This window comes from Camellia sinensis, chromosome 7 (assembly GCF_055761805.1).
Source record: "Camellia sinensis isolate YWXY chromosome 7, ASM5576180v1, whole genome shotgun sequence".
Classification (NCBI taxonomy): domain Eukaryota; kingdom Viridiplantae; phylum Streptophyta; class Magnoliopsida; order Ericales; family Theaceae; genus Camellia; species Camellia sinensis.
In genome coordinates this window covers 46,948,542-46,961,318 of record NC_138967.1, presented here as the reverse complement: position 1 = coordinate 46,961,318, position 12,777 = coordinate 46,948,542, and the positions used below count along the sequence as shown (strand labels likewise).

Sequence of the window (12,777 nt, the reverse complement as noted above, 5' to 3'; positions counted from 1 at the left end):
GCCGATCGACCATCTAGAGTGCCGGTCGGCCAAACATTTGGCCGATGGCCTCAATCCATGGCTGGTGGAGTGTGGGGATGGCCAACGAGCCATTCCCTGCCCTCCAAGGCAAAAACACAAGTGTTTGGTGCAAAACCAAACACAAAACAGTCGAGTCGAGAGATCCTGAGGCAAGGCGCGTAGCCGAGACCTCCGGGAACTCAAGACGAACACAAACAAGGATGATCACCGAGGGTTCAAACGGTGACGTCCAAGTCTTAAGGACGGTCAAAAATGGGATGTCTACAGTTGCCCCTCTTTGACAGAACTCGAAAGTCATAAGAATGACGGGAGTGAGTGTCAAAGCTGAGAGACGACCTATTTTTGACAAGGTTGAAGACTTAGAAAAAGCATGCAAGACAATAAAGATATGCGCCCGAAGGCAGGGGAAAAATGCAACTGATAATGCAAGAAGTCGAACATAACTTATGATCATGCAAAGAAAGCTGTAACGAAGCATAACATGCAATAGTTTTAAGCTAGCATACACCAAACTACACTACAATGCAGAGAGGGTGCAAGAGAATTATGCAATTCTCGGTACGTCTCACTCGGAGGATACAATACCTGTGCGGCTCGTCTGGTTGCACCAGCTTCAAATGAACCGTACATACAATATCGTGCCTGAAAGAGAAAGAAAACTCAATAGGTGCAATATCGTTAGCAACATGCATAACAATGCAATCGAAAGCTGCGCGACAATGCGAATGTAGGATTTAAGGTCTCCTTAGACCAAGGGGTGCACAAACAGTGCGATGATATGCAATTGAATCTAATGTAATGCAAATGATATGCAAAATTACAAAACAAATGTAAAAACAATGCAAATAATATGCAAAACATACAAAACTATGTATAAACAATGCAAACGATATGCAATGTAATTGAATCATGATCCAATCATGAGCGGTTCAAAACCACACAAATGTCAAATAGATTGATGGAGATGCAAAGTCCGTCTACCATAGAAAAGGTGCCGCAACCCTCAAACCACAATACTAGCAATGGAATAGACGCGTACACATGTAGAACTATGAGTGATGTAGACGGACACAAGAACAAGTAATTGGGTGAAATGACATAAGTGAGGCATGCTCTGTTCAGAAAAGATTATAATCCTAATATTGGATGCAATCGAACTACATTACAATGCAGTATATACAGTGGATATGGCGCGCGATCGAAACATATCTTGCCTAGGAAAGGCATGTACACATGCAAACCGCGTCTAACACAGAAACGGTGCTGCAACCCTCAAACCACAATACTAGCAGTGGAATAGGCGCGTACACAAAAGTCTCAGATCCATGCTTCGACGTGAAAAGTATGGGCACATACCAGACCAAGCTCAACATGGAAAGGCGCAAGCCATAGCTGGATGTGATGCGGCAAATGCATGCAAGCTACAATGCAATATATACAAATATACAATGGAATAGAATATTTACAATGGATAAGGCCTGTGGCCCAAACCGTATCTTGCCTAGGAAAAGCATGGACACAAACAAGCCACGTCTAACATAGAAAAGGTGTCACAACCCTCAAACCACAATACCAGCAGTGGAATAGGCGCGTACACATGCAGAACTATGCTTCGATGTGAGAAGTATGGATACGTACCAGACCAAGCTCAACATGGAAAGGCGCAAGCCATAGATGGGGGTGACGCAGTGAATGCATGCAAGCTACAATGCAATATTTACAAATATGCGATGGAATGGAATATATAAAGTAAAATGCATGACATACGCAATATTTACAGTGATGCATAACATATGCACTATATATAATGAAATGCATGACATATGCACTATTTACAGTGAAATGCATGACATATGCATGTTTGTTTTTTGTTTTGTTTTTTGAATGCATGACAATGCATGATGAAGGGAAAATGCATGATAATGCCTGTTTTTTTTTTTTTTGTGTTTTTGTTTTTGAAATGCAAATGATGCATGTTGTTTTTTTTTTTCGAAATGCAAATGATGCATGTTTTTTTTTTGAAATGCAAGTTGTCTGGAATGCGCGACAACGCAAGTTGCTTGAAATGCATGAAAATGCATGATTTCGAAATGCGCGACAATGCGCGGCTTGAGATGCATAAAAAAAGCATGATTTTGTTGTTTTTTTTTTAAAAAAAAATGCATGAGAATGCATGATTTCGAAATGCACGACAACGCACGGCTTTTGAGATGCATGACAATGCAAATGAGGAAGATGCATAACAACGCATGTAAGGTGCGTATAGCAACGCGTGACGAGGATCATGCATGACAATGCAGACGCCAAAGGTTTCACACCTTCGAAGGATTTAAGGTCTCCTAGACCGAGCGTATTTAAGGTCTCGCCAAACTGGGTGTATTTAAGGTCTCGCCAGACTGAGCGGGTTTAAGGTCTCGCCAGACCGTACGTGTTTAAGGTCTCGCCAGACCATGGGATTTAAAATGCAAAACAATGCAACTAAGGTATGCAAATGCAAGACAACACATGTGGGGGCAACTTTCGAATCTTAAAAGAGACAAAAGAATACAAAAAGGATACACCGCATCCGTATTCAGGTGCCACGCACAGAAGACATGGTCTGAGGTCAAAACGTAGACCGGCTGAGCTTTGGAAATGTACTTTCTTGCACTGTCTTTGAGCAATGAAGGCCCCAAATCACACCTCTGACCCAAAAAAAGGTTGTAGGAGGTTCACCAGCCATCAGGGAGGACATTGATCCAGATTTTGGAGCTATAGATATAGATTCATCAAATAATTGTCATATGTAGCATTATTGGAGCTATAGATTCATCAGTGCTGAAGCTACAGCAATTGGAGGTGGTATTGAGTAGGATTTGGACAATGGCTTCTCTTCATTGTATTGTGGATTGTGTATTGTATTGTTGGGAAGGGGAGGAAAAGAATTAGTACACCATTGGGATGTTGTCTGAGACCATGTTGTGGAGGGTGGTTATAAAATTGTAGTAGAATTGGGGACAAACTACAGATATGGAGTTGGAAGACTAGTGGGGGTTTTAAACTTCCACCATTTGGAATAGGGAAACAAAATATTGGTCATTTTCATGTTATTTTGTTGTTTTATTTTAATTCCCAGACTACAGAAATTCGTATAACAAATATCTTGTGTATTCTTGAACTAGTATAACAAAACATGACACCACGAGACAACTACAGTACAGAATACTTGAGAAAAGAAAATGCCTAATCAGGACACACCAGTAAACTAGCATTTTCAATAGTTAACCTAGAGGTGGCCGGTGTTGTGTCCTGTCATTTCAAGTTTGTATTTGGTTTTTCATATTTTCGTGCTGTGTCATTTTTAAAATGTGTTTTGTCAACAAAATAAACCCTTACTTAGAAGGTATGAAGAATAGTATTTTTTTGAAAAAAAATACTAATTTTTATGAAATTCTTTCAGTTATTCTCTTTCATTCCGCACACTACATCATATTAGTTCAATTTATAACATAAACAAAAAAATCAAAAAAGTACATAGATGGCGTCCTCCATGTCAACCGACACTTCATCATGGCCACCGAGGATGTGTGCATGTGGCTTTGGACATTGTGTTGTCAAGATATCCAGATCTGCCAAAAACCTTGATCGTGCGTCTAGTCCTATGGTGTGTTTGTGTTGCCCCTCTCTTATGCACTTAGTCATGTCGTTGTTCATTTGTGGTTGTGTCGCATAATATGCATGCTAATTATCTACTGCACTTTTGTACGGCAGCGATGTGTTGCGTGGGTTGATTGGTGTGACGAGTTTCGCAGCGCTAGATTTGGTACTGACTACCCACATAATGATGTCGATATGGGGTTACGGACCGATGTTGTGCGCATAGATCAGAGCCTACGTATGCTTAGGACGGTTGTCGGTGTTTTGTGCGTCGTTGTTTTGGTGTTGTTGTTTCGGATGTGATGCATTGTCATGGATGTAATATTGTTGCATAGTTACTTTTTGTATGACATATGTACTTGTTGTCAGTTATGTGTTCGTCCTGTTATATAACATTTCCCCAACATGTAATACAAACCGACTTTGTCTTTTGCAAAACGTTGTACTATTTGTTGTTATTCCTGTAGTAATGTATGGACACTTCGATTTCACTTTTGGGCATACAAAAAATATCTACTCTACTTTCTTTAACACTGATATTTCATTAATTTTACAAGCAGGACAGCACTGCTCATGGCAACGAACCGATCATCACCTCGTACCCCTTCCAAGTCTTAGGTAAGGCCGTCACATCAACCCAACACCAACCAGTCCACAAATGCCAATTTGACACTGAAAATACAAAGATGTTTCTTCAACTCGTCATTGCTAAAGTGGAAGTTGGTAATCGACAACCGTGCGGATTGTCCATGACTAGGTATAAGAATGTTACGAACAAATTTGTGGAGAAAACTGGCCTGCTATATTCTGCCAAACAAATGAAAAACAAGACTGACAACTTGGAAAAAGATTGGGTAGCGTGGAAGAAGCTGGAGAAAGCCAGCCACGGCTTGACAGGGCTTGGGTACGACCATGAGACGGGTTTGTTCACTGCACCTGACCATTGGTGGGCCAAAATGCAAGTGATATGTATTGCAACCATTTATTTTTTCCATTACTGTTGTACTAGTATTTCTGATTTGTGGTGCCATATTTTGTTCACGTTACTACTTTTGCAAATCAAAGCACTTCTTTAATATACTACTTTTACATATGTTGGGCAACCCACAATGTGCCATGTGTACACTTAATTCTATGCTTACATTTATTGTTTTATAATTACAACAACTAATCCCTTCATGTGTTTAGCCTTTTTTACTGTCATTGGTGGTACACTTTAAGGGCAGCAAATACATTTCAAACTTTACTTACATATGTGTTTTCCCCTGTCTTAGATGAACAACCGATGTGTTAAGTTCAAGAGTAAGCCTCTAGAGCACATGGACCTCATGGAGCGGGTGTACTCTGGCGCAGTAGCGACTTGGAAACATGCATGGACTTCAATAGAAGTGCGCGATGATGCTGCTGCCACAACCAATGCCAACGAGGATAACGGGATGGGACCTCTCAGTGCAGGCACACCACCACAGCCGAGCCAGGACACCGTCGGGGAGAACGCGGTGGATAGTACCCTCTTTGACGATCCTCCCCTCCAGTCAGCCGTGGATGGATTAGCCAACGCAAACGTCGCAAGTGGCCATCGTCTGGTACTGTCGCTAGTAACATGGACAATCTCGTGGAAGCAGTGAGCAAACAAAGCCGTGAGTTGAAAATTACGCAATGCGTTGTCACTGGTAAAGGTGACAACACTGTGGGGGACTATCTTGCAAGGCTTTTGAGCACGCTTGGATTGGAGCCTGGCGGTAAGTTGTTCTCATTCGCATGCAGCATAATGGATTCACCCGATAATTGGGACATCATCATGGCCCTCCCCGTGAATTACATTATGAACTGGTTGACAGAGAAGCATGCTTGCACGCCAGCCAATGTTGGCAGGGATCATGAACGGGGGACACAACTGTTTGAGAGTGATGGTGCTGTTGACTTGGACTAGGCCTCTGTGGTTGGATTGTCATTTTAGTATTTACTATCATGAGATTGTAGTTTATTATCAGTTGTTGTTTTTGTCGACTCTTTTGTATAACAATTTATGTGTTTTTTTTTTTTTGTGTTTTTGTGTTTTGTTGTTGTTGTTGTGGTGCACATGCGAAACTATTCGTATTCCTTTTTTGTTTGGTTTGGACGTTTATTTATGATTGTGCAGGACTTGGGTACTGTCTAGGAGTGTACACGCCACAAGATGGCACTGTTATGTCACATGGTTGTTATGTTATGCAAAATGTCATGGCCAAGGAATCTATGCATGGTGCATCACCATGTACGTTTTGTTTGTTGTCCGGGGAATCTATGCTTGGTGTGAAACATATAGGTTCAACTTTGTTTGTGTTTGTAGGCTCTTTTTTGTTTGTTGTATAATTATTTATTTTAGGTGCTCCTTGTCACAGGTCTATTTATTTAAATTTCTGTATAAATTAATTTATTGACTGGATTGGTGTTCTATTTATGTCATCTATGGATCTCCGTATTCATTTATTTGTGTTGTAATTTTGTGGTCATTTGCTGTGGGGCAAAAAAAACTGAAATTGCTCTAGAATAAATGTGTGGTAAAAATTAGTGGGCCAAGTAGATGGTGATTTGTTGTGAAAAACAAATAATTTAGTCTATGTTTCAAACTATTGGATTGAATTTGTTAAATTTGTTTTATAATTGACAAAACAAAAATTAAATTGACAAAAACAAACACTAATTTTTAAAAAAAAATGAAAAAACAAATAATTTAGTCCCAAGGAAGGGGAAAAAAAAGAAGAAAATGATGGGGTTTTTTTTACCAGATTAAAATTAATTTTTGTGTAGAAAAAAAAAACAGATAATATCTTGTGAAATCTTAACCAAACATTCAAAATTTGATATAACTACAAGCATAACTTTACATCCCTAAAAATTGACATAACTAAGAATATCAACTATGTGACGAAATTTGTCCACACATTAAATTTTGTGAAACTAATCTATATTGTAGAAAATTATTCATAAAAAAGTTTGATTTGAATAATAAAAATATTTTTGCCACACATTTATTAGTGGTTATTACTTCCAAAAGTGTGCTCCATTCATTAATTTATTTAGATTTGTTTACTTACTTTATTTTAACTAAAAATTTCTGATGCAATATTGGAGTTATTTGATGTGTCTCACGTCAATCACAAGCACATGAAACTTGGTTGGTTATACGGAAGCATGCAGAGTAGAAATTGTTGGTACTTGGGGAATGTACTACCATTCACATGGTAATGTCATGTTGTTCAGCTTTGGGTAATCACATGGCCACAATAACTCAATGTAGTAGTTGAAAATGTCTAACAAGAGTGCTATATATGATGGAGTTGATCAACCCATGTTGCGAATGCGGACTACAACTTGTAATTTTTCTTTCATATAATTTGGAACGTCTATGGATCCGCAAGAGGGTACTAGCTCGGGACTTGTACGCAATGGCGAAATAAATGCTTGGATACGAGCGACGATCGGAGAAATAGAATCGATGACATCAATGATTTTGGTGGAAATTGCTCGCGTTGCCAATGAGTACGCGTATGTTGACAGGACTCCGTTTCACACATCAGCATTGACTAGTAGCATATGGATGCAAGAGATGCTTCAAGGTTGGAATTAAGTATTTTAGTGAAATTTTCGGATGTCACAGGATGTGTTCTTAATGTTGTGCAAGACATTCGTTGAGGATTGCGGCCTCCCAATACCACAGCGTCCCCATGGTGTTGACGTAGTTGAGAGTGTCGACATGTTCATATTCGTGTTACGAGGCTTCCCGAGTTAGAACATAGAAGACCGTTTCCAACATTTGGGGGAAATAGTATGGCATCATGTAATGTGAGTTCTTAAAGTGATGAAGTTGTTCACGATTGCACACTGCTGACTGACAAGGTCACAACACAGTAGACATCCGTACTTAGAGTCTCGATGAAAATATTTGCCATTCAGAGTGAGTGTATTAATTTTTTGCACATTTAATTATGAATAGTAACCACAATCAGAAAATAAGGGAGAACTTTTGTCGAGTTAAAGAATTTGTCCTTCACAGTTATTGTATTGCTTTGTGTGCCTGTGCAGGACTATATTGACGCGCTTGACGGCACACATGTGGCAACACATCTCCAACCGCAAGAGGCTACGCCATATTTTGGCCGTAAAGGACGGCACACGCAAAACATACTCGCAGTGTGTGATTTCGACTTGTGTTTTACTTTTATGTCTTGCGAATATGAGGGTAGTATGCATGATAGCAGAGTTTTTAACGAGGTAACACAGGACCCAGCAACAATTCCCCATGTCAGAGGAAGGTTAGATGAATTAGGGCTGGTTTTTTTTTTTTTTTTTTGTATTACTTGTGTGCATTTGATATTTGTAATGATGATACTTACTAATGCAAAATTATCAAAATACAAGCAAGCAAATATTACCATGTTGATGCGGGGTACAAGAACCAAAAAGGCTTTTTGGCGCTGTTTAAGGGATGCCGCTACCACCAGGAAGAGTTTCGTGCAACTGGACGGCCAAAAAATGCAAACAAAATTTTCAACACGGTACACTCCTCCTTATGAAGTGCAATTGAACGTACGTTCGGAGTATGGAAAGCGCGATGGGGACTTCTACATGACATGCCGCGATATGATTTTGGGAAAGTGCAGGTGCCATTGATCGGGGCTTTAATGGCACTACATAATTTTATACGCCGCAACTCCAACGACGATGAAGCGTTCAACAAGGTTGCGAATGCAGAGAATTTTACTTTCAATGAAATGCCAAATGTTGAGGGTGTTGGTGACGACGATGATGGTGAACCAGAGGGTGATGGTGACGTATATATGAACGAAGTGAGGAAATCAATACGGAATGAATTAGTGTGACATTGGCGTGAACTTGGGTTCTAATCCTGTTCGGTCTGTATGAGTTAATGGCAAGTGAAATGAATGTGTCAAACTGTTGAAAGTGTCAAAAAAAGATGTACGGTTGTGTTTGTAAATTGCAGGTTGTGAAGGGCGTTTAGCAATTTCTACTGTGGAAATGAATTAATGTAAGAGCGCAATTTTTTGGCAAAAATTAAGAAAATAAATATGCCATTGAATAATAATAATAAAAATAATTTAAAAAATTGTAATAATAATAAAAAAATAATTTGCACTACGTAACATTGTTAAAAAAAAATTGTAATATTACATTAACAAAATTCATAAAAAAATTCATAATTAAATAATTTGCACTGCATAACATTGAAAAATTGTAACATTACATTCAAAAAAGTGTTCAAATACACAAGGGCAAAACCGTAAATTTCATAAATTGGCTAAGGGTATTTTGGTCATTTTAAAGTGATTTGACACTTTAAAAAAATATTAAACCAAAAAGCAAAAAGTTAGCTTTTTACCAACTTCCCAAATCACTTTCCAAAAAAGCCAAAAAGCTTGATAAAAAGTCAAAAGCCAGCTTTTTACCAATTTTCCAAAACACCCCAATATAAACATAAAATATAGATAACTTAAAATAAATAATGGAATAATAAGATATAAAACATTTTGTAACTTACAATGCATTGAATTAATTAAAGCAATAGTTTATTTTGTTTTTATTAAATATCCTAACAATCCCCCACTTTCAATAAAAATAAAATTTTTAAATATTTCTACAAAATTTGTAATATACTACTACATTTCAAAACTATAATCAAAACAATGTAAAAATAATGTATATATATATAATATGGGGCAACATATACTGTGCAATAGGTGTAGGTGTCTTTCATACTTGAAAGTTTCCCTCCGAAGAATTATAGTGAACTAAGTCTTGAACTAGACTCTTTGTACTAAAAGTTAACATATCACACACACAACACTGGTCGTGGGTTAGTGCTTTTAATGGTCTTGCACTTTGATCTTGATTCTCGTGGAAATTTTAGAGACTAACCCAAGTCCCACTATCGCGGCCTTATAAGGTCCCACTTTTCAAAGATCAATTAGGCGGAAATTAAATAACCCAAGCGTGAGGCTTTAGAAAAATACCTTCATTCTCACTCAATTAATTATAAAAAAAAATCTTTTTCATTAACTATTTTCTTTACTTTTCACAAGTCCACAAAAAAAATACCATGAATGAAACCATAAACCCACTCTCCGTGTATTACATTGAATATAACATATTCTTTTACAAACAAAATTTCCCGAAGGGTCATAATAAATGAGAGGGTGTTGCCCCTTTACAAAGCATAGAACTCAGCCAAAGAAACAATTAAAAAGCACTACGGCTCATCACCACTTTATAACTATGTCAAGGTAAAACCTGTTGTTCCATCCCCAAGTCTGAAAACATTCGCCGTACAGATGTACAGGTAGGGGGTGAGTAAACCAGTAGTTCACTAAACAATCTCATATCATAACATTAAAACACATGCGGATCCAGCGATACAGTGATACCAAACATATATATATATATATATATATATATATAAAGTTATACCATGCCATAACCTTATGATTTTATTACCTAATTCCTTAAATCCAAATTTAATTAATTAACTAGACTTGTTAACTTATATAAATTAAAATACTTCAATACCAACAAGATATTCTTTTCAAAACGAATGCGATGCCATGATCAATTTATATCACAATTCATTTTATCTCAATTCATTACTCATGTCCATTTCATTCAATCAACCAAACTAAGAATATGTAACGCCCCCAAAAAAATATTAACATATGATATATCTAGATTAACTCATAGGCATAATTTAAATCTCATTACTTCTCATTATTACGTACAAGAACATTGAATAATATAAACATTTCAATAGTCAACACTCATACTAAATCACCATTTTTTTTTCTATTAACGATATCCAACATGAGATTTCACAAAAGAGAAATCCCTTGCATTAATACATTCATCATCCTTAAGATATGAATTTTCATAGCATGTGATAATAACAAGTTAAAGCATCAAAATACCAATTAATGCCTTAATGGCTACAAGTTCCAAGGCTTTGCTCGGTTACAACAAAGTGGTTTTCAAACCCATACATAGATAGCCCTTGCCTTGCAAAGAAAATAAAATAAATAAATAATTGAGCCTTGTGCTCCAAAAGATCCTCCACGCCTTCACTTTGGCGGAGGCACACCACAATCACCTGAAAAATGGTTTCTACTAAGGGATGAGCATAAAGCCCAGCACAGATAATCTAAATAAAGTGCATACAGTTTAACAATATCATGAGGTGCAATGTATATGAGATGCCAATGCCAAAAATCATAGGTTTTCTCATTTTGAAACTTTCATGCCATGCACTTGTTCAAAAGCATAACCAATTCAATTATCTATTTCATGGACAAGGGGCGGTAAATACGACACTGGAAATCCTTAGGTTGGTGTCTGCAAGTAGGCATATCGAGCACTACCAAATCTCCACTTTACCGGTCTCTCACCAGAAGGACAGTGGTACCTCCTCCACGCGTGTTTTCGGTCTTTCACCCTAGACACTCAGGCCAACTTAACCAACATCAAACTATACCTCCCTATCCGGACTTACCAAATGTATTTACCCCATAACTCAACACGTTTCAAATATTCCCAAAGAATCAATTTGAAACAAAACCAATTTCTCAAATCTAATGCAAGAATTTAATCATCAGATTATGCAATGTTCAATGCCATGCATGAATTTGAAAATATTTCAATTTACCTATTTCACATGCAACTTCTATAATAGTCAATACAACCCTCCACGGTTGCCCAAACAATTATTTCTATATAAAAAATATAAATTTCAAGAGATAAATATAACTCATAATCTCATATTTTCAATCATTTCAACATAATCACATGTTCAATCTCCTCTTTCCCAACTCAGTCAAGAATTATAATATTCAAAAAAAATTTCATCAATCTTCCCTTTTTATTCAAACTCAAGAATTCATCAATAATTTTCAAAATGCCAAAAATAACATACGTTTCTTTCAACAATTCTCAATACCTCAACATAATAACATTTTTATCTTTCTCAAAAGTTCAATATTTTCAAATTCAACAATTTTCAAAAGAAACCTCAATGGTTTTCAATATTCCCAATAACATTCTCATCAATCACATCCCTGTAAACATCCACTTTCAAATTCTCATTTGTTTAGATAAACATGTATTTTTAACTCTTGTAAGCTATTCACAAACTCATCCCAAAAATCTAAATCTTAACATTTAAATTTCTAGGCTTTATTAAAATTTGGAGATTTTTCAAAATAAAATAAAGTAGAATAAAATACATTCCTCAACATCCATGAGTCATATAAAAACCAAACTCAACTAGCAAGAGATTTTCAAAAGAAGTTGAGAACTCCCTCCTTTTTATACATTTAATATACCATTAATAAAATCCTAATCTTTTCAATTATCACACTATCAAAACAACATATAATAAAGCGAAAACACATACACAATGTCTAGAAAATCCCTACCTCAAAAGCTAGAAGAGGAAACAAGCAAAAATTCCAATTTTTGACTTTGTTGGATTTTGATCTCCATCGGTCAAAATGTTACTCTCACCAAGCTCTTCACTTTGGTCTCAAGAACATAGGTCTAAAACCTAATAGGTTTTTGGTGGATCATAGATTTTGTGTGATGAATGTTTAAAGAAAAAAAAAAAAATTGGAAGAGAGAGTCAGCCGAGGGAGAGAGATGAACCAAGGGAGATGATATGAGCTCTCTACCAAACAAAAGAAAATGAGTGGGAATGAAGAGGGGGAGGACAGCCCCCACGTGGGCTTGTCCTTCTTTGATAAACAATTAATTATATATATATATATATATATATATATATATGTATATCTGCCTATCTATCTATATGTGTTTATATAAATCACCAAAGGTACATCATAATAATACCATAAGAGATTTTGTAACATATAATATAAAATGATATAATTGATTTCTCGCCATAAAATATATATTTCGTTTAATGGTACACATCATAAATATTTGTAACTCTTTCAGAATTATAAAATAAATAATAATAATAATAATAATAATAATAATAATAATACATGGTTACAAACGAGTCATGATTCAATCAATTAGATCCAAAATGAATGGAGTTTAATAATTTAAATAAATCTCCAA

General features: G+C 36.5%; 1 long non-coding RNA gene across 1 annotated transcript; it reads right to left on the bottom strand.

Moving 5' to 3' along the window:
- Nucleotides 1–10,469: 10,469 nt before the first annotated feature.
- LOC114302033 (uncharacterized) lies at nucleotides 10,470–12,423 on the bottom strand. The gene is made up of 2 exons (XR_003643282.2): nucleotides 12,117–12,423; nucleotides 10,470–10,795 (listed from the first exon to the last, which is right to left on the bottom strand). It is a non-coding gene; the product is annotated as an uncharacterized LOC114302033 (long non-coding RNA).
- Nucleotides 12,424–12,777: the final 354 nt, after the last annotated feature.